This window comes from Bombus vosnesenskii, unplaced genomic scaffold, assembly GCF_011952255.1.
Source record: "Bombus vosnesenskii isolate JDL3184/JDL3185 unplaced genomic scaffold, Bvos_JDL3184-5_v1.1 scf7180000013355, whole genome shotgun sequence".
Taxonomy (NCBI): domain Eukaryota; kingdom Metazoa; phylum Arthropoda; class Insecta; order Hymenoptera; family Apidae; genus Bombus; species Bombus vosnesenskii.
In genome coordinates this window covers 2196697-2218607 of record NW_022882990.1, presented here as the reverse complement: position 1 = coordinate 2218607, position 21911 = coordinate 2196697, and the positions used below count along the sequence as shown (strand labels likewise).

At 33.4% G+C, this 21911-nt stretch overlaps 1 protein-coding gene across 1 annotated transcript in view; it reads left to right on the top strand.

Annotated features, from left to right (window-relative positions):
• Nucleotides 1-20621, top strand: part of LOC117237031 (forkhead box protein O) — a 292486-nt gene extending 271865 nt beyond the window's left edge. Inside the window, exon 8 of the transcript XR_004493931.1 lies at nt 18522-20621. The gene's annotated coding sequence lies outside the window, so the exon portion shown is untranslated. The remainder of the gene's footprint in view (nt 1-18521) is intronic.
• The last annotated feature ends 1290 nt before the right edge of the window (nt 20622-21911 follow it).

The window sequence follows — 21911 nt, the reverse complement described above, 5'->3', positions numbered from 1 at the left end:
CAGTGGCCAGATCATACATCGACAGAATAGCTCTGATGTCCTTTCTCTCTCCCCCCTCTCCCACTATCTCTCTTTTTTTCGTTCATTTCAAAACAGGGATGAGGAGGGTATGTCAGTGACAGATAGAAACGACGTTCTCCGCTGGAAATTAAAAATATAAAAAACTGTGCGCTCTATGCGATGGTGCCACCGACAAACCTATTTTTTAAATTAAATTCTACCACTTTTCCAGTATTGGACATGGCCGCTGGTGCCAGCTTAATAACTCGATGCTGGAACCTCCAACGGAACACTGGACTACGCGCGATATTGTACGGAGACTGTGTATGAAACTCGTTGCGTCGCGTCGTGGCCAAATACTCTATTGTATTTTACTTACGGAGATTAAATGTTGCTTATCGAGAAATCAACCGGCTTATCACTATCGGAGGCATCATATCACGTTTTGTGAGCCGAAATTCGTAACATTACTCGGATGATGTGGAGGTTGGAAGGTTTTCGAGCTTATATCTAATATGTAATAATATATTATATTATTATATGAATTCAAGTAACTTCCAATATACATATATAGTATGTTATATGTCCAGATTGATTTCAAATTTTAACAATACAGTCACGATGTATCTCATCGTAATGCTAATGAAATTTCAAAATGTTTTATATAACACATAGAATATATAGAAAATTTCTACAATAAGTGCCCAAATGGTTATGTGAACTACTGTATATAAGTTTTTAAGACTCATTCACTATAATTTACAAACAGATCTACGTGACCATTTGTACTCGTATTCTCTATTCTATGCTTAATAAATATTTAATTTATCAAATATTTCAGTATTAAAGTTCAAAATCATAATACATATTTATGCTAAAAAAAGATGGCTTTTTTGAATGCGTATAAGAAATAACATTTCTTCAGATGTTGCTAAATGAATTGATTTTGTTTGATGCATACAATTGTTCATAGGAAATTAAGACAGAAAAGATAACGTATCAAATGAATTCATAAGCTCATAAATACTTTTTGTTACTGTGATAGAACAAAAAAGAGGTATAGCTTTTTGTTATTTTAATGGTAGATTTTTTAATTTCATCTGCGTAAAATGACTTTTTTTAATCACAAAGGTTTGAAAAAAACACACAAAAGTGCAATTATGGATTGATGTAATATTTCTTTTATTGTTATAATTCTAGTTCTACATTTTTATTGTCATCATTTAAAAGTCCTTTAATTTTGAAGAAATGTTTGAATTCTATGCCTTTTAATCATTCGCAAAATTACTCGTTTCTCATTTACCTAATTTTATAAATATATTTTACGAACGAGAATATTAGATGTTCCATCAAAACTACCATCGGAATTGAATGTTTCTTTTAACGTTGATTTTAAATAGTCTAATTACTGGCAATAACATAATTCAATAATACTTAGATTTGAAGGCATAGTAAATAACTCACATTAAATAATTTCTATAACTTCAATATCCTATCAAAGGAATAATAGCACTTTTTATCGATGTAATTCTTTTTTTTCAGTTCTTAGAAAAATCGTATTACTTATAGAATGACCTAGTACTAATTCAGTGACGTGAATACTAAATAAATGTTTAAGATACGGAACTAGAGTTAGAAATTTAAGAAATAGATAAGAAATATCTAATTGATATGGGTTAGTAGGTTAACGAAGATCGAATGACATGTGATTAGCTTTCTCAATAGTGTACATTGCTTATTTTGATTCGTTTAGTTTTTCTAACCGCATGTTAGTAATATTTGATATAACTTGATATAAGTAAGATTGTTTGTATTGTAAGCGAAAATTTTTGTAGTATTAGTATGGGAATAAAAGTAAATACATATATATAAATAATTAAAAACAGTTATAAAAAGAAGGAGCAAATAACTAGTTACTTCATTTGATATAATTAAAAATGAAACGATATGGTAATAGTTAGAAATATTCAAAAGGGATGAAAATGGTTTCAAAGTTTGAAATTTTTAATTAAAGTTAATTAGTTATAGCATTTGAAATTTTGCTATGGCTTTATGAAAAAGTAAGTAATAGAACCAGCAAAATTAATTTTGTTATAATAAGAAATTGTAAAATAAAACAAACTAGAAATATAAAATTGTAATTTAAATTACACATTGTGAAATACAAGAGTAAGTTAAATATTTGAGTCAACGCACACAGTAAATATTTAAATTTCATTCTTAATATTATGTATTTCTGAATCAACAGTAACGAAGATTATTTGCAATGTCCTGAATATTTATTTGTAATCATAATTATTAGGAACTTTATAAAGCTTTCTTATTTCTTTGAAAAAGGGATAATTTCCTAGTAATTTACTGAAACACTGATGCTATTATTACAAGTCTCTAATAATACGAACTTATTTGCAAATGATGCAAAACTCATTCCGAATTGATGTTGAATTGATATAAATTAAAGAAAAATTATAAGGTTTATTATGACCTGGCGCGGGAATCCGGACGATTAAAAAGCACTGTCGCGAAATATGATATGGCAACCCGAACTATATATACCTATAATTTGTTCATTGTAACTGCAAACTGTCAATTATAAAGCATGCCAGTTAAATGACAGTATTTAAGAAGATTAGTCGTAGAAATCATCCGATAAATGTTCCAAAAAGAGGGTATCAATGACTAATTGCCACCTGGAAATTGCATTAGCAGCGGAGCCAAGGTATTAACGTAATAACGATACTTCCGTATCGTTTAACTACTAAATACAAAGACAGTTAATTGCTTTGAGATATTACAAGAAGGTTGTTGGATGGAATTGCCTTTCTTACTTAATCGAAAGAATGGATAAAAATATATTGTTCGAAGATGACCAATATTCTGCACGCGAATTACATCATAAAAGGAGTTAACAACTTAGATATTATCGGAATGGCAGCTAGTTTATGGACGTATTTATGAAAATTTATTTGAAGTTACGATTGATTTTAAATTTATTTAAATCACGATTGACTTATTTTATGTTACATAAATATTTGTATTTTTTATTGTTTTAAAGTATCGTGTTTAATGATGATCTTAATGTTTAATGATTATTCGATTCTATTCTAATATTAATATTATAATACTAGTCACTAAGCTAATAATTAGTCTTGGAAATTAATAGCAGAATAACAGAAGCTTTGTTTCCTAAATATCAAAATATTCAACAACGTGTTTTGTTACAAAATATTGTTATAAAATATTTCAAAAAAAGGATACAATCCTTATACTTAATAATGAAAAGGAAAGGATGGAAAAGTGTCTTGGGTTCAACGAAGGATCATTCAAATATTTATTATAGTTTCAATATCTCGTAATCTTAGTAAACTTAAAACTTTTAAATTAATGATTTGTTTCAACACTTCGTATTTTACTAATACTGTTCATTGATATTAATAACAAACAAATATTTTTTTGCACTACTTCCACTAATAAAAAATTTAAAAGACAATAAGGTTACTGTACATATATATGATTAAATAAAGAAAATTTTCAGTTTTAAATAACTTCACTGTAGAAATGTGTTAGGTCGCATCAACAATTTTCAGAATGCAAAGAATTAAGCGTGTAAAAAATTGCATTAAATTTAGAATCCTATTTTTAAGAGAAAGCAGATTTATTAGAATCTTTATCTTTATTTAGAATCTTTTTTCACGCATAAAAATATATCAAGTTGAATCCGATGGATTCATTCTATATCATACCATACTTTTTCATGGCATTCTTTTTAAAAATGCAGTTAATACCAACTACACGAGGCATTATAAACAGTAAAATTACAATATTTTTATTTCCACTAAATTATCCAAATCGCTTCAAAAACAAGCGATACAGCTAAAAAGTAATCTCAGTACCGAACCAATTATTCGTCATCGATACCAAAATATTTCAAATGTGCTCTTTGACCAATTACAAAGTAACAATAATTTCTTTTGAATGATGTATCCTATACAAAAATGCACCTTCAATATCAAAGGGACTCTACAGAGATATTTTTGTATATTATAAATGATAAACGAAGGATAGTGTTAAATTTATTTCCGCGTTTCTTCTCTTTTTTCGTAGAACAGAACGACTAAAGGGGAAATATCGATTCCTTTTTCAAACGGCCGCTTAATTGTTCGCAAATTTAATAGGGTCGAATACGTTCGGTTATAAAATACACAATAAGCGGGTTTTCTCGGTGCGGTGTAGCAAAGGTTGGAAGTTAAAGGGTTCGCTAGAGGTCCTTCAATTATGTATATAGCTTTCCACGAGAACGCCAAGTATGCGCACCTGAACAAAGGCATGGAAAGTACATGAATTTAAGAGGAACCACGAAATAAAAAAGGAAGAAGATAAAAAAGGGAAAAAAGAAAAGAAGGTGAAATCAGAGTGCGGAATCCATTAGCAAGTCCAGGCAAGCACGTTTTACCATCGACGTCCGATCTTTCATTCCCCGAGCGAAGAGTGCCGCAAGCTTTTGTGTATGTATGTATGAATGACTAGCTGTGCGAAGTGCTAACAGAGTTACCACCCCCATTTTCTTCTTTTCTCTTTTGCTATCTAAATTCATCTGTATCGAATTTCTAAGCGTGAAATATATTTGTCCGTGCATCCTCTCGATACGTTCTGTTGAATCTTGTGTAGGTTCGTCGACTTTGAAGTTTCTGTTTTTAATCGAGATGAATAACTAGTTTAGAGAGTTATTCTTTTTATTCGGATTTATAGGACTCTTTGATAGATAGTCGAAAATACATATTCAACAATTGTCAATTGTAGATGAAACTGTTCAAACTATGATAAGAATAAAATATTTATTATGTTAAAAATGCAATCATTTGAAACTAGCAGAGTTGGCAGTAGTCTCTGGGGAATAATGCTTAATCAACATTGAACCATAAAAACAAAAATAAATTTTTTAAAAGTAAAATTCATATTGCATTTTCATGAGTAATTTAAATACATGTCATAGCAAATGCAACATATTAAATGAAAACTACTTAAGTAAATCAAGTAAATTTAAGAGATAATATTATACCATAAGCAATTAACGAATTAATTATCACGAACATTTTATAAATGATATCACGTATACTTTATCTTCCTTCTATTCAATTACAACAATTTCAAGCATAAATTATAACTCCACGTGTATACATTTAATTGAATGTAAAATAGAAAGGACAGACCGAATGTCTGTATGTTTTATTTTACGAGCATGTTTTATAAGCTTAAAATCACTGTGATAATCCGAACAATATTCATAGTTTTTAGGAATAACTTCAAGAGTAATTCGTTCAGTTAATAATATATTGATCACACAAATTGATTACAAAAATGTAAAAAAATTAATGCACTATTTTTACATATAGTTTATATAGGTGAAATTGTGTGAGAAATGAAATTTACAATGACTTATTTTCGAAATGGATTGTAAAAAATGAAAAAATTAGAAACTCAAGATTTACGTAAATTGAAAATTGTAGGATTGGAAAGTTGTGTTTTGGAAAAACTAAGAATTGAATGATTGAATGATAGGAAAATTCAGAACGTAAAAATCGAATACTAATTGTAAAGTTAAGTGAGAAAAATTAGGATCTGAATTAAGGGAGAATTAGAAATTGAAAGATTGGACTATGAGAAAATTGGAATTTAGGAAATTGATATACTAACAAAATATAAAATTGAGAGTAATACATACTATAACCCCAACGTTAATACCATTGGAAGTAGAAAAATAATGTTCATGCACGTAAATTTAGTAATCTTAAATCCTAGCAATTCATTCATTACCGTTAAGACGCTCAATCTACATCCAACAATTGTCCCCGTCATTCTCTTTGATAGTTAAAGGTCATAATTATATTGTCGGCAAATGACTCAAATTCAACAAGCAGAAAAGTGGTTCGACACAAAATCTCAACGAAGTCGTGACCCATTCCTTTCACTTTCTGCTCTTTGTTTCTATTTGTCCTCTGGTTTTCTCCGTCGTTTCTCGTTTCTTCGCCCAAATACCCTGAATGACGCTACTCAAAGTCTGCGATGGGAATAAAACTGGCTTGCGCCTGGGGAAGGAACGCGAGCATAAAATTACGAAGTAGGACCAAGGGGATGTCAACGGCTTTGGAAGAGTTATACTAATGATAAATCCATGATATATGAAATTTATGTAGATGGTTCGTACGATTTCTGCACGTGCTCCAAGATTTGGAACTTGAGTGTGATGATACAAGAATAACTTTTAACTGAGTTTTCACTCATTCAATGCAAATTACGAGACATATCTGTATTTAGTGAAATTAACGTTGTGAGATAGTAAAAGGACTGTATTTTCTGTTACTGTCTTTGTTATTTTTTAGCATTGTTGTAATTGTATATTCAATGTAGTGCAGTATAATTAGTATATTATTGAAATACAAAAATACTATATGACATTGTGTGAAGTTTTATAAAAAGAATCGAATGAGATTTAGTGAATAATATTGTTACCGGGAATAATAATTTTAATAGGTTAATTTAACGCGATTGTATACTGTATGGTTTAAAATTTTTTGAGTGTTTAAAAACTAATTGTATACTTGTTTTTGAATGAATAATTTATAATATATACTATTTAATAAAATGGGTTTTATCATTCGACAAATGAAAACTGGTCTTGTTCTTTGGTGAATCAAGTATGTAAAATAGAGTTTCTTAAAAATAATAAACATTTGAACATTTAACATTTAAAATAGAAAAGGAAGTTATGTGTACAAAATGTAATAAAAGCACGAATTTAAGCAATCTATAACAGAACTTAAGAATATATAAATAATAAACAAAGTTGAAAATAAATTTAACAAGTTATATTATACTATATGTAATACTTTACATACACCAAAAAGGAGCCAACATAATTATAGTTATTACTTAACATAAATTACACACATTTAAGATCTTTTTATCACAGAAAAGCATTTAATAGATTGAAGCTTGCTGAACAATGTAATACGCGAATGAAATAGTTCTCGACCGTTTTATGATACTAAAATTACGCAAATGTAAGTTACTACACAAAAATTGATTAACTAGTGCCTTTTTGTGTAATTTCTCGTATATAAAAATTACTTTTTATTAATTATTAATAATAGAAACATATTTTTTCGGATAGTTTTGTAAAGAAGAAATAATATATCAAAATTGAAAACCAATTTATCATATACAAATATATTTATCGTTTAAGACTTATTAACTAATAAATCGTCTAATTAATGACTTAGAAAAGTACAATATTGCATGTATGCAATATTGAATATGAAGAAGTAAAATATATCAATTCTATTTTTTGAATTCAAACTGAAACAAATACTACAATAAGCTTTTCTCGGGGAATAAATCATGTTAAATACAACATAAGTCATTCAACTAGACACGTTAATATCGACAATAAAAACCCGTTTACAACGCCCATACAATTTATTCCGTAAAAGAACGACAAGAGACGAATAACCAAAAGGCATCCGCGATTCAAACGAGCAATTTGCGCGAGCTTCCCATTAGACTCCCCGAAACAGCTGTTTAATAACGCATTATGCCGCATGCATGGGAGTTAACAGCAGAAACAGGAGTAATCGTTTGTAATGCTTCTCACCACGCAATCCAGTCCTTTACCTTTCACCTGCTGCGCAAGTTTCAAGACCACTCGGCGCGTATCTCGTCGTTTTCATCGTGTTGTGCTTCTTCATGAAAACTCGCATGCTCTCGTTAGCCCAGTCACGAGAACGACCTACTATACCTGCACCTACAATAGGATACTTGTATAACGAGATAAAAAAATTCCTACTGCCCTTGTGTGGCACTATTTGAGAAATAACAGTGGGGATGAAATGCTTTTTAAGGAAATGAAGATTGCAGAGGAAAAAGACGATGAATTTATGTACGAAAAATTATATCACTTAAGTGGTGACTATTTTAGTGAATGCAACTTTATATTCGCTCCGGGAGGTTCGCTGCTACTTCCCCAACAGTTCTTCGTTTATCATCCCTAGTTGCTGGCAAATGGCGTCCTTCAGTTCTCCTAATGTTTGTGGTTTTCCTTCGTATACGCGTGACTTGAGGTAATCTCACAGAAAAAAGTTACACACTGAAAAATCAGGTGACCGAGGAGACCAAGGAACCTGATTATGAGCGGTGGTCCCATCTTGTGAAACTACACATATTGTCTGTTAATCCTTCCTCTCCATAGTTCCGATTTCAAGAAATTGTTGATCATATTGATGTATCAAACTGAGTTTACAGTCGCGGTGATTCCATTTTCCTCAAAAAAGTACGGGCCAATGATATCAAATTTACCAATAGCACATCTAACCGCCACCTTCGGGTTATGCAACGGTGTTTCACAAGGATTTTGTGGAGCCCAGTATTGGAAATTCTGTTTCTTTACTGAATGTGAAATGTGCTTCATCACTCATCATGATGGTTGCGTCCTCACGTTCTTCAATAATTTTTCGAGCATTAGCTCGGCGGAAACTGAACGTTGTCAAAATTCCCTTCGTTTAACTTCTAAACGACCATCGTTTTGTAAGGATGGAGTCCCATATCTTTGTGTAGCATTCGCCTTACTGTGCTTTCGCTCATTCCTAATTCAGCAGCATGTCGCCGAGCAGAACAAGTTGGACTCCGTATGATGGCTTCTCTCACTCTTCCCACGTTCTCCAGAGTTCTTGCAGTTTGCGACAAGTCCAGGTGGTTTCTTTTTCATTACTGTTCCTCTTGTTCGAAAAGATGTTACCCACCTTGAGATGATATTGTGACTTGAAATGTTCCCATGACGCCCAATATTGAAACGCCGACGAAAGAGTTTCAATAACCGACTTATCGCTTTTTACGAAACTACCGTATACAAACATTCATGCTCTAATGTCCACAGCGACATGATAGCAAATGAAGTGATATTGCCTAACGCGTTAAATACCCTCCTACTCAAGCATCTACCCCCACTGTCTGCTTCGTAACGTTCATTTGAAAATCGTCTGTTTCCCATAACGCACCCTGTATTTTATAAAACATTTTGCAACTTCATTAGCACTACGATGAGACACGACTATCATTGGTAAAATTTGAAACTAATTCGAAAATATATATAGAAATTACAAGATATTTATTGTAGACATATATTTAATAAAAATTAGTATGTACCATGAATAGCCATTTTAAACATACAATAAATGTTAAATATGTTTATTAACGTAATGGATAATCGACTGTTCAAATACTTTTGTAACTTCTGGGCAATGTGTACTTGTACAATATATCTTGTAATTTCTATATAAATTTTCAAACCTTTTTAAAACTTTATCAATGCAATTATGATAATCGTGTGCTAATGTGTTAATGTAATTTCAAAATGGTTTCACATAATGCACATGATACATTCATAAAAAGTGTCTAGAAGCGTTCAAATATTTTTATGAGATTGTGTACATCTCGCGTTATGGGGTTTTTATAGGGTCTTCTTGTACTCCTTCGTGTCTATTCGAATAAAACAAAAGAAAAAAAAAGGAAACGAATACCAAAACGTTCGACGAAGAGACACCGTGAAGATGAAACCGTAAAGAATGGCGAAGATAAAAGGTGATGGAAAAGTAAAATTTCAAAAAGAAAGGAAGGAAGGTAAACGAAAGGAGGAAAAATCGTAAGTTAGGTTCCAACAACTGAAACACACACATGACGAGTTCTTCATTGGTAGCCTGCCAAAGCGGCGCGGCGATTGGTCGTGGTTCGAAAGCAAAGTGGATCAGCCGGCCGTATAAAACTCGTCCTGTTGGAAAAATCCTGAAACGCGGGTTTGGTGCTGTGTCGCTTGACCGGTAAATATTGCCCGGTGCGTCCGTGGACACTTTTTCTTCGCTGTCTCGCTACGTTCCCGTGCTCATAAACAACATAATGACGCGCCAACGCGAAACCCAATTCCTGGATTCAACGATTCGCGGAGGTGTCCAGAGAGCCTGCTTGCGTGTACGTACAACTGTTCGATGCACACATAGGAACGGAGCCGGCGACTAAAAGCTGGAAGAGCAGAGAGCTGGAGAGAACGGTAAAAGCCACCGCGACAACGGCCTCCGGGCTGCATGTAAATCACGGCTAGGACGTCGACGACGACGACGACAGCAACGCGAGCGGAGTCTCGTCTCCCTTTCCTGGCTGCTGCTTGCTGCTGCTACTGCTGCTCGTTCTTCCCACCCTGCTTCCATCGTCAGTCCATCAGCTTCTCGCTAAACGAAGCTGCTCGTCGATCGTACACGCTGCATCTATTTCGACAACTTTCCCATCGTTCTTTTGTCGTCGACTGTAACATGCAATACGCGAGCGAATCGGATGATCCATTAGATTTGGTAAGGAATAGGTAGAAGTAGACGTCTTTGACAGAGGGCTACATTGCGAAATGCTATAAGAGCTTTTGAGAAAATGAACATGTTTGAAGATCATGTGGAGTGTTTAAGGGATTTTAATTTTCTTTTAAGTACTAGGGGAGAATCGTGCAGTACCGAGCGCTGTAAGTTTTTCTGTTACGTCTTGGACTGGTCGGTGAATATCAAAATTTTAAAAATGAGTTTGTAGTACAAATGCAACTTAATTATGTGGAATTATGTAATTTAATTATTTAATTATGTAAATTAATGGCAATTAATTTTGTGAAATTAAATAATAAAGATTGACATTTTAATTTTAAGTAGTAGATTTTTCGACCTAAATGATTAATAATGTTAAAAAAGAAACATTTACAGCTTAGGATATACATCTTTATTCAAATTTTATTTTTACATATATCACAAGTAAAATAATTAATATTTTCTTAATCTATACATTCGAATGTGTGCCCAGCCATCACATTCATCGTTTTTGAAATATTGAAAGCCTTAACGGTTTGTTTCTGGATCATCTTATTTTCGAGAAGTAGCTTCAAAGCCGCATTCATGCCTTCTTCTGTCCATTTTCCTTCTTTCTGTTTTGGAATTTCGGAGATTTTTCTGTGGGAAAAGGTAGAAGATTAAATGAACATCTTTTAATTTAATTTCAGTTACCAATAGATTGAACTTACAGATAAAAAATATTTAGTCTATACTTGATGGCAGTTGGATGGTCGATACTGGCCGACAAACATTTGAAAACATTTTTAGATCATAATGTATATAATATACAAAGAAAATTGCAAACTGGAACTGATAATTATACTTAATAGATTAGAATCTTTTACTTACCTGTGAAACAAAATATCAGTTCTAGAAAATAACTTTTAAATAACTCGAAATATCAAACTATACATTTAACGTGTCAGAACAGCAAAAACAATGGAATAAACGATATGACTTCGAAACATGTTACACAGAATCGTCATATTCATTTGTTTATTCAAATAGAGGTGCTAATATTTAGTGAAAAAAGTCAGAAGTACTGTATGCCAGTCAGTCCTGCACGATTCTCTCGTATATGCATTGTTTGTTTGATTAGATCTACATATATACGTGCGGTGAATAGTTAATGTGTTTGTATTTTATGCACTAGTTGTTAAACAATTTTGGAGAATTTTTGCTTTATTCGTATAATCGGGTTCATAATTTGAAAAACTTTTGCTGATAATTGTATTTACTTAGAAAGTAATTTGTATAAATTCAGTTCAATGTAAAAGTATTTTATATAAAAAGACCATGTTCATTGGGTTATTAAAAATTATAAATTCATTTATAGAAGTATTTAAACAGTTCCTCTTTCTCCTACAATATGTACTTGCGTTTTAAAGTATTTCCCGTTTTTAGCGAAACTTTAATATTCGATATAAATTATGAATTCTAAATGATGTATAAGTAAAATTTTTAATACATTACCATGTTATACATCAGCTACTTTCCTTGTCATATAAGATGTGAATTCTACAATTATTTAAATTTACTTAGATTTTGAAAAAGATATGATAAATGCCCAGAGTTTTATGCGATAGTGTATTTTCACGAAGATATATTTTAAAGAGCTTTATTAATTACATGTTATTTTTCTATTTATCTTACTAACAAGTTATTGAATCTAATCTATGAAATCAACTTCTACATGTTTATTTAAATGTATAATTCAAGTGTTCCCTATCAAGTTTTTATTTTTATTCGTATTAGAACAATTTTCTACCATTTCGATAGTATATAGTTTCCACTTCTCCTTCTGAATCAATTTGCGATACCATTTTTCATGTCAGCACTACTTTGTGATTAAACAAGATCGATATATCCAGAAAAGAAAGATTTTGCTCTTAGCAAAATGGATTTCAGCAAGAATGTCAGTTTCTGATGTCAAGAATAAGCAAGTTCAGAATACGAATTTTGTTGGAGCATACGTTGATCTGTAGCTTATTATTAACGACGGAACAAAACTTTTTCTTAGACTTTGGATTAATATCGACACTTACCTCATAGTCATAGAAATAAAATATTTTGAAATTTTTCCTCTCCATTTTTCTTTCAACTTTTCTCAAATTGCATTTTTTGCAATTTTGAACAAATTTGAAAGTAACAACGAAGATATCGCTTAATACAACTTAACATACAGAAGTGTGAACAATTTTTCGGAATTTCCTTTTACGTAACAACAAGCAAAGAATAAAATAATTCGATGAATAAAATAATTGAGATATAATAGACAGCTTTTTCGTGATCCATTCTTTTAATTAGCAGAAACTAAATATGTCTTGTTATAATGAATGCTCAATTTCTCAAAAATTTCAAGAAAGCATTTATTAAAGCATAAACCTCAACAAAATATGGAAAAGTCTCAGGAGCGACTAAACTCTATGTTGATAGCAATCTGAGTTTTCTCTGACTTGTGATGCAGAATAGCTTCCGACACATTATTTACAGTAAAAAAATCATTATACATGTTGTTAAGAAAATAGAAAATATATGTACAATTCTAAAGGAAAGGAAAAATACATATGTTAATAATTGCTTCTTCAGTTAATTTTCATGGAAGAAAAGGCAAATTATACATTCTGTCGTAAAAATATTTGAAAAAATCTATGTTCATTGGGATGTTTCCTTAAATATAAGGGATAGGTATGTGGCGGATCGGTATCAACAGGACGCTGACAGGTCGAGGCATCAACGCGGCGCAACACCTCCCGGGTGATCCGCTGGTACCAACCGCCAACACTAGAGGGCTACGACGACAACGAGTCTGTCTGCCGATTCTGAGGGGCGATCTCGCCGTTCGCCTCCCGTTCTCTCTGTCTCGATAACGGCGACCCTCTGTCTTCTCAACGAGTGTGTCTCGTAAATTCGATCGGCTGCTCGCGTCAACTTTTCTACGTCCGTTTCGTCCACCGCGGCCAGGGCGGTGTCTATATATTCCGGGAGTCGCTCCCTTCAGAGTGTGAGGAGGAATTCGTCCGGCATGGAGGGACCGGCTAGTCTTCTCAGGTATTGATGGAATTGGGACGGCTTTTGATCGCCCATCTCTTCGAAAGTCAGCAGTTTGCGTGACTTCGTGCTGGCTGTATCAGCCAACTCTCGAATGATTGTGTTTTTTAACTTATCGTATTGTTCGCCTCTGGTATCCTCCTCCTCACGTCCTCGATATGCGACATGTAACGACCGCCGAGGCACCTGGCGAGGGTCACGAACTTTCGCTTGTTGTCCGTAAGATCCATGTCCTCGAACTGTATTTCCAGAAGCGTAAACTACGCCGTGACCTCCGAGGGCTGCAGCAGAGGCATATTAATTATTTGATAAACTCGTGCACTGTTCGCAATCCCGTCGGTATTTTCCATCGTACAGCAGTTTCGCGGCATTTAGAGAGTCTCAGTATCACTATCACAGTCACCTCTTTAACTTTCACTCACGTCGGGGTCACCAATGTGGCGGATGAAAAGAGAGAGAGAGTGCGTTTCGTCCCGGGACTACCGGTGGACTCGTCAGTAAGGCTATGCCCGGTAGTCCCTGCCTTAGACGTAGAGGGAGTCTTGCTAGGTGCGGTATTTGTATCAATCGCTCGTATATTCGACCGCTAGCGAGTTAGACAGACAGACTCGTTGTCGTCGTAGCCCTCTAGTGTTGGCGGTTGGTACCAGCGGATCGCCCGGGAGGTGTTGCGCCGCGTTGATGCCTCGACCTGTCAGCGTCCTGTTGATACCGATCCGCCACAGGTATAACTGGGACGAATTTAGCGTACCGAAATAAGAAAAAGAGTTCATATAAATATATGGCCGATATAGCATTATTATCGAATAACAGCTTTTTATATTGTAATAATCGTAATTGCTTGCTTAAACATGTTAAATACCTCATTTATCATTGATAATACAAAAAAATGTCGAACAAGGAAAAACGAGGATAAACGAGGAAAAACATTACTTGATTTCGAGGAGCATATATGTTGGCAATCATGAAATTATTCTCAAGGTCATATTTTTCGATACTTCAAATTCGTCGATGTCTTAGTTGAGGTAAGAGGTAAGACTAATTCAGTGACCTATAATACCATGACATTCACGTGACCATAAATGCAAAAAATTTAGAAATGTTTGATAATAGCTGCAAATAATAAAATAACTGTAATAGAGAGATCAGTAAAGAAAAATTTACTTCAACAAAGTTCAAAATGATGTTCAATAGAAGAAAAGTTTCCTCGACGTTAGATCGGCCTTTATACAACTCCGATAGCCTGCGTGTTTGTTTGATCTCACGCACCTACACTTCTCTCCGTGGAATATAGTTGACGAAACAGTTTATCATGATATTTCCACAACATTAGAAGTGCGTTTGCTAATATTCGTCAGTAATTTATAGGAATGGCCAAAGATCGTATATTAATCTTTCACAGAAATATATTGAATTAGATGGTCACCATTTTGCACACTTGTTGAAATGAGTTTTTTTTCATTAATTTCTCTATCATAATCATGGTATTATTCGCCGATACCTATTAGCTATTGTCGAACATCTCTGAATTTTTCGTGCTCATATGAATGCCATGATATTATAGGTTTTTGGATTGGTCTTAATCTCAGCTATGACGCCATGATAATAAACATATATAGCCCCATTTAGAAAGACATTAATGACTTTGTAATCTGGACAAATTTGATATTGAGAAAAATTTTATGATTAATATCATATTTGCCCTTCTAAATCAAATAATGCCTTCGTCTAACATTTTTTCTTATCATTAATAATAAGTGAAATATGTAAGGTACTCGAGTTAGGTGATGCACCCTGTATATTTTGCTGTTTATCTTACTTTGTACTCCCTAATCGATATCCTTGTATTGGTTGAAATAAACGACCAAGAAGTTTTCCATGAGATATGCTTGTTACCGTTTACAGTTGTAAATCGAGTTCATTTTAAAATGGAGTACCTATTTTTAACGTATTTATCATCATTGCAGCATTTATTTTTCTAAAATCGTCCGAGTTTAGATTTCTTTGATAATTTCGCGCCAAAAGTTGACAAACTATGTATATTTATTCAAGTGGTACTCTTAATCGATTTGAAGTTGTCTAATTATAGACCTACTTCAAATACGAGTATTTCGGCGATTTAAGAGAAGTAAAAATAAATTTGCTGACGAATAATTTTTTAAAGTTTATCATTAGCTAAACTCTCGATATCAAATGAAAGAAATAAGAGAAATAGGAAAATTATTACACTAGAAATAAGAAATCCATTATTTTCATAAAATAAAACATTTTAAAAGTATACACTTCAAGAGAAAATGACAAGAATTATGAATTTTTACTTTTATATAAAATTACCGTTAATATAAATTAATTTGATTTTTATCAATAATCATGATCATACTACAATTATATATACAAATTCATGATTTTTCAAATATAAGTAAAGGATCGTAATTCAAATAAGAGAATGTTTTATTTTCCAAATGTAATAATATGTCTCTTACTTTTGATATTTTATATCTTTTGCATTTGAGTACATGCGTGTACATTTTTACACATAAAACATTGTTCGGGATTTGGAGTAGCCGTCCATTTATGACTCGGGCAACACCTCTGTTTTTTGGGAAACTCCGAATTGCCTGCCTTCCCGAGCGATTAACCTGATGACGCAGGGTTTAAAAAAAACCCTGGTAATACCGAAGGATATGCACCCCCGAGAGTACAGGTGAACCTGTGAAAAGTCAGGGACGGAAAGGACGATGTACGACGGAGACTCAGCGGTTGGGGGAAGTATCAATAACATATTGGGACAAACATAATGAGAACAATTACATAACATAACATATTGAGAAAAATTACATCTTCTTCAGTCTCAACAAGATCTTACGACGATCGTGATCAAAACATCCAACTCTGCTTGTATACAACAAGTGCAAATAAAGTGCCAAACTACCCTAGCACTCTATATATTAAACCTCCTCCACCTTGAGCGTTAATTCATTCAAGGTTCGCGATATCAACCGATCGGTTGGACGTGACCGGTTGCTATTCAGTTGATAATTCGCAATAAACATGTTAGAAACATATTGCTTTCACACATATAAGGTTAGATTAGATACGAAAGAAACTGTCACGTACAAGTGTCAAAATATTTAGAAATAATTATAAACAGAATGTACCCACTGTTATTAAAGATTATTTAACTAATTTTATCGAATCACATTGTTACGTCGCGTAACACTACCTAGCCGAGGCCACACACCGCTGGCAATATGGCAACCAGATGTCTTCGGATATTCGCAGCGTATCTTCCATGATTTCAAGGACCTTCCATAAATCACATAGATTTCCTAGAAAAGGTCCTTCAAACGAAACAAACATCTGGTCCGGAGGAATTTCTAGAGACTATTGTCTACCACGGCTTAACAAGGGAAAGTCAGTTTTTGTCACGTACGCTGCAACTTTCCTCCCACTAACCACTTTCTCTCGAGGGCGGTTAAGACCCTTCGTTTAACCAATTAAAACGAAGCCTATTCCCTCACTCTCCTAAATAACATCGGCACCAACGAATCCGATGATCCCGTGCGCTAAAAACACTCATCCTTCGCTCTCCTCCGAGACAGCATCGTCTTCCAAGAGTACTGTTTTTGCATCCTTCGAACGGTCAACATCCTTCGAGCGGGTATACACACCCGCAGATCACTCAGTCACTCACTCATCTCGTACATACGCACCAGTGTAACTATCCTCGTTATAAGTTGTGGAATAAACGGTGAAATATAACTTACTACTGTGTCATATTCAAATCAACTACCTCTGTTATCCTAAACGAAACAGGGGAACGACTACTTCGCGGCGTCGATTCACCGAATCGTAGCGAGAAGTTACGCCTCTCGCTGACGCGTTTTCCTCGCGACCGCGTCTCTCCGCGAACGGTCGTAACACACATTTTACCAATCCAAAATTCCCGTAGTATTTGTGAGACGGTCTCAATTAATTTAGTTACTTTGACTGATTCTAAAATAAATAACTGTACTATTGTAATAATTGTTGTTATTTAATGATACCAAAGTGAGTCATAACATTTTTTTTCCTGCTTTGGCTCAATATTTATCTATCCTATATTTCACGTAATAAATTATTATCTTCGAAATCATTATTAGAATATGACTCCATTTAATTGAAACTATTGCGGAACTAGCAATTCATATAATAGTTATTGATTCTCTGTACTATTTTCATTTATATAATAGGAACTCACGTTCAAATAAATGGATGTAGTCGGCAGGAATTCATTTAATCAGATACTAACTAAAATTCCGTTTCAGTAAGTGGTGTTCTATAATAACTATTATATCGAATTCTCTAATCTTGTAGTCCATATTTATAATATTATATAACAATTACTGTAGAACCTCTATTATTTGAATACTCCTTATCTGAACGTCTTGTTATCTGTATATCATATTTACTGTGACAATACTGTAATGTATATTATAGATACATATTTATTTATTTTCCCCTCTATAATTGAGAACCTATTTATAATATGATTAAGTATAATTAGTACAATCATAAGCGGAAATTACACAAATGAAGTCATTCTAGATATTATTTCACAGAATACCAGGTCTCTTTCAATATGATTACTATAATAGACGATAAAAACTATAATGTTCGCGTATTCATCAGATAAAATTATTTGAATATAGACACATTGGTTAGATAAAATTATTTTAGATAATAATCGTAAACCAAATATTTTACCTGCACTGAATATTGAGGATTATTAATGTAATGGATAATTGATTGCCTAAATACTTTTGTAACTCTATAAAATGCAAGTACAATAAATATCCTACGTTATGTACATTTTCAAATATGTTTCAAATTTTATCAATATAATTATAATAGTCTTACATATTTCAATAACTATGAAGTTTCGAAATATTTTGTATAATACGCGTAGTATATTCATAAAATGTTTCTATAAATGTTTAATTGCTTTAGTGCGCCACTGTACATAAGAATGTACATAACAAAAAAAAATTAACGCATCATCATTTTCTTTTGTTACAGAAATCCCATGTGTCGAGGACGAGCTGGAGGATCGACGAGTACTTGTGATAAGATGTAGAAATAATTATACCGGACCACAACCAAGATATGTACCATACCAACAAACGTACTTCAAAGATGCCGATTTACGCCTGTGCAACTGTGGTGCGAAAAGAACGCCATAAATGCGATCAACATCGGGGAGCAGGCAATGTCGTTTCGTTGCCACTATTTCATGCAACGATTAGGTGGAAATGAAACATAGCAAGAAATTCGAGACTCCAAACATCAAATAGCATGAGATTTTGCCGATTCGCAATCCTAGATCCGAGATATTTCTTCGTTCTAGCGTTTGAATAACGATAAAATACTTTTAATCGTTCTTATGACCCTCTCATTAAAAAAATACGTAAGGTTTTCCTGTTTTCTGTTACATTTTCCATGCGATAGTTAGAGTTTAATGTTTTGTGGTGATGAGAAACGTAATCATGACGTCATTGGAGGATGTAGCATAGGTGGAAAACGATTACATTTCAGTGAGGAAAATGTAACCGGAAGTTGAGTCGATGGAATTCTTCTTATGCTTGAAGATTGAATCAGCATAGATCTACGGTTTGAAACTTTAAATTCTATATTTGCGAGCACACTCTAATTTACTCAAAAATTGATCATTGATTGAGACAAACTAAATCTAAAGAAACATTTCGCAATTAAAACTATTGCTAGCTGACAATTTCTAGAATTTAATCAATGCATCTGAATTCATTATTTTCTTTTTAACTTCTTTTGAAAATAGAATTGCTTCACTTGCTCAAAATCTCTTCGCCTCACAATGTTTTTGTATAATGTGAATGCTTCTGTATAATGTGACCTCAAAATTTGTTATTCAGGATAAACTTATATCAAATAAAATATTCCAGCACGAATTCCATGACACATATGTATACGTATCTTCTAAGAAAGAGAGAGAAAGATCATTTATATTCTGGAAGTCTATCTTTTTATTTCAAAAAGTATGCATCAAAATGAAGAGCTTGGCCTACGATAAATTCTTTCGCGCGAATCGGCACGATTTCCGGAATTTTTCACCCTTCGAGCTATCGGTGAACAAGCAACATCCCGTCGACTTCTCTCGATCGCTGGAGTATTCCGATCAGCTTCTCCAGATCCTTCTTGTTTCCTTCCTCGTGACTTCCGCGCGAGTGCGTGTGCACGACCAGGAGAACCTGCGCCTGCAACCTGCAACTCATGTCACGTGGCACGAAGATCGTCGCGTGCTCCTCCGTTCGACGCTACACACGCATGCTGCGAACTAGCGGCAACTCACAAAGGCGTTCGACTTCCGTCTCGGATCTCTCGATAGCCCGTAATACGCATAGACATTACACATAATCGTCCCACGGCAGACAAATCGGCGCTATGGACAAATCCACGAGATTTCGTTACTTTTCTTTTGTGTTCGTGTATATGTATAGTTCGTATATATATAATATATACGTGCCGTTGGATCGTGATTCCCGTTCGCCAGTTTATTTTTGCGAATCCGCGACGAACGGTAGAATCCGCGAACGGCGAATAATATGCCACGTTGGGCCAGTTTAACAGAGTAAACGAAAAATTCACTTGCACATTTTCTACTTTTTTGCGGTTTTTCTTTTATTTCTTGTTTATTTGTCTCATCACGATGACATGCAAAATTACTCATAATTCGTTTGCGTGGCTCCAAATAAGTAAGAACCGAAAGGAAAAAAGGGAAAAATGACGGACAGCTAAGATAATAAAATGAGCGACGAATGGACAAGACGTCTTTGCCGACGTTTCGCCGTACGTACACGATCTCTTTCCCTATAGAAGTAACCTCATGTGCACGAAGGCGCATATTATACATATATAAATAAATATAGATATAAGTATATTATATAAAAATAAGTAAATATAAATATACAATGATACATGGATATGAGAAAACGAAGGACACACAATATTATTGTATATGTAACTAAAATATTTAAGAGAAACTGTGCGCGGATATCGCTACGAATTCTATGTTGCGATATATATGTATGATATTTATATATATAACAGTAATTATATATATAATGTTATATATATATATATATATATATATATATATATATATATATATATATATATATATATATATATATATATATATATATATATATATAGAACACATCATACATGTATATGATATTATACAAGGATAAAAATATATTGAACATATTCTATAGAATATTGTACGTTTGCTAATGTTATGTATAGTATACAAAAGGAAAAAATATATATAATTACGTGTATAATTATATATATATATATATATATATATATATATATATATAACCTTTGCCTATATATATATAAATATATAGGCAAAGAGATAAGTACATAGGTTATGTATAAGATATAGGTACAATTAACGTTAAGTAAAATGCTACAAGTAGATATGTCTAAAAGAAGGATAAAGTTTTTAGTCAGATGGTTAGGAATCGAAATTGACACGACGACGAAAGCTTATTCTGCGTGGCTTCTTTTAAATTTGTCGCGTCATCTTACAATAGAGGAACAGAATGGATAACACGTTGGTGCTTTTCGATAGGTGAACGTTTCCTTTTCGTTTCTTTCATCTTTTCTATTTCTTTTTTGTTTTGTATTTTCTTTTGTCTGCAAAACTGTAATTGTTAAATCGATGTGCTATTTAAATAAACGGGACTGACAGTATCATACACCGGCGCTGTTCTTCACAGACGGGCATTTTATGCTTTTAGTAAAATATTAAACAAATTTTCCTAGAAATCAGTGTAAACGATACGAAGATGTACGAGTACTTCGAAAATCGAGCATATTTGATCGAATAACCTTAATCGTATAATTCGTAAGGGGATTCCTATCGATCGTATCAACGTTACTTGTTTAAGATACATTTCCATCACTGTCATCCGAAATGTATGCATTTTTTGACAGTATCAGCCCGACGAATTAAAGGGTCCTGTACGATGTTCCTCGAGGATTGCGATAATCTTGTAGGCTGGTTAAAAAGAAGTGCGTGAGTCGAGATCAGTGTCTTTTACTATTGAAGAGCTTAGGTGAATTTAGTAGACTTTAATCGTCCGACGATCAAACGATACAAGAGCAGATCTTCGAAACATCGAAGATCGCTATTAAATAGCTTTCAAAGTCTGTAAAGTACATGGTGGCTACATGTTAAGAGTATCTCGAGTACTGTAGTGAAGAAGAAAGTCAATTTTATCAACAAATATGATTAAGTCTAGGGTAACCTTTGCGTGTATGTATAAAACCAATAGCAGACCCCGTTCGACTGAAAAACACGTTTGCTATGGGGCTGGGTGACAAACGAGGTAAACCACTAACGACGACTGATCAATAATTTTT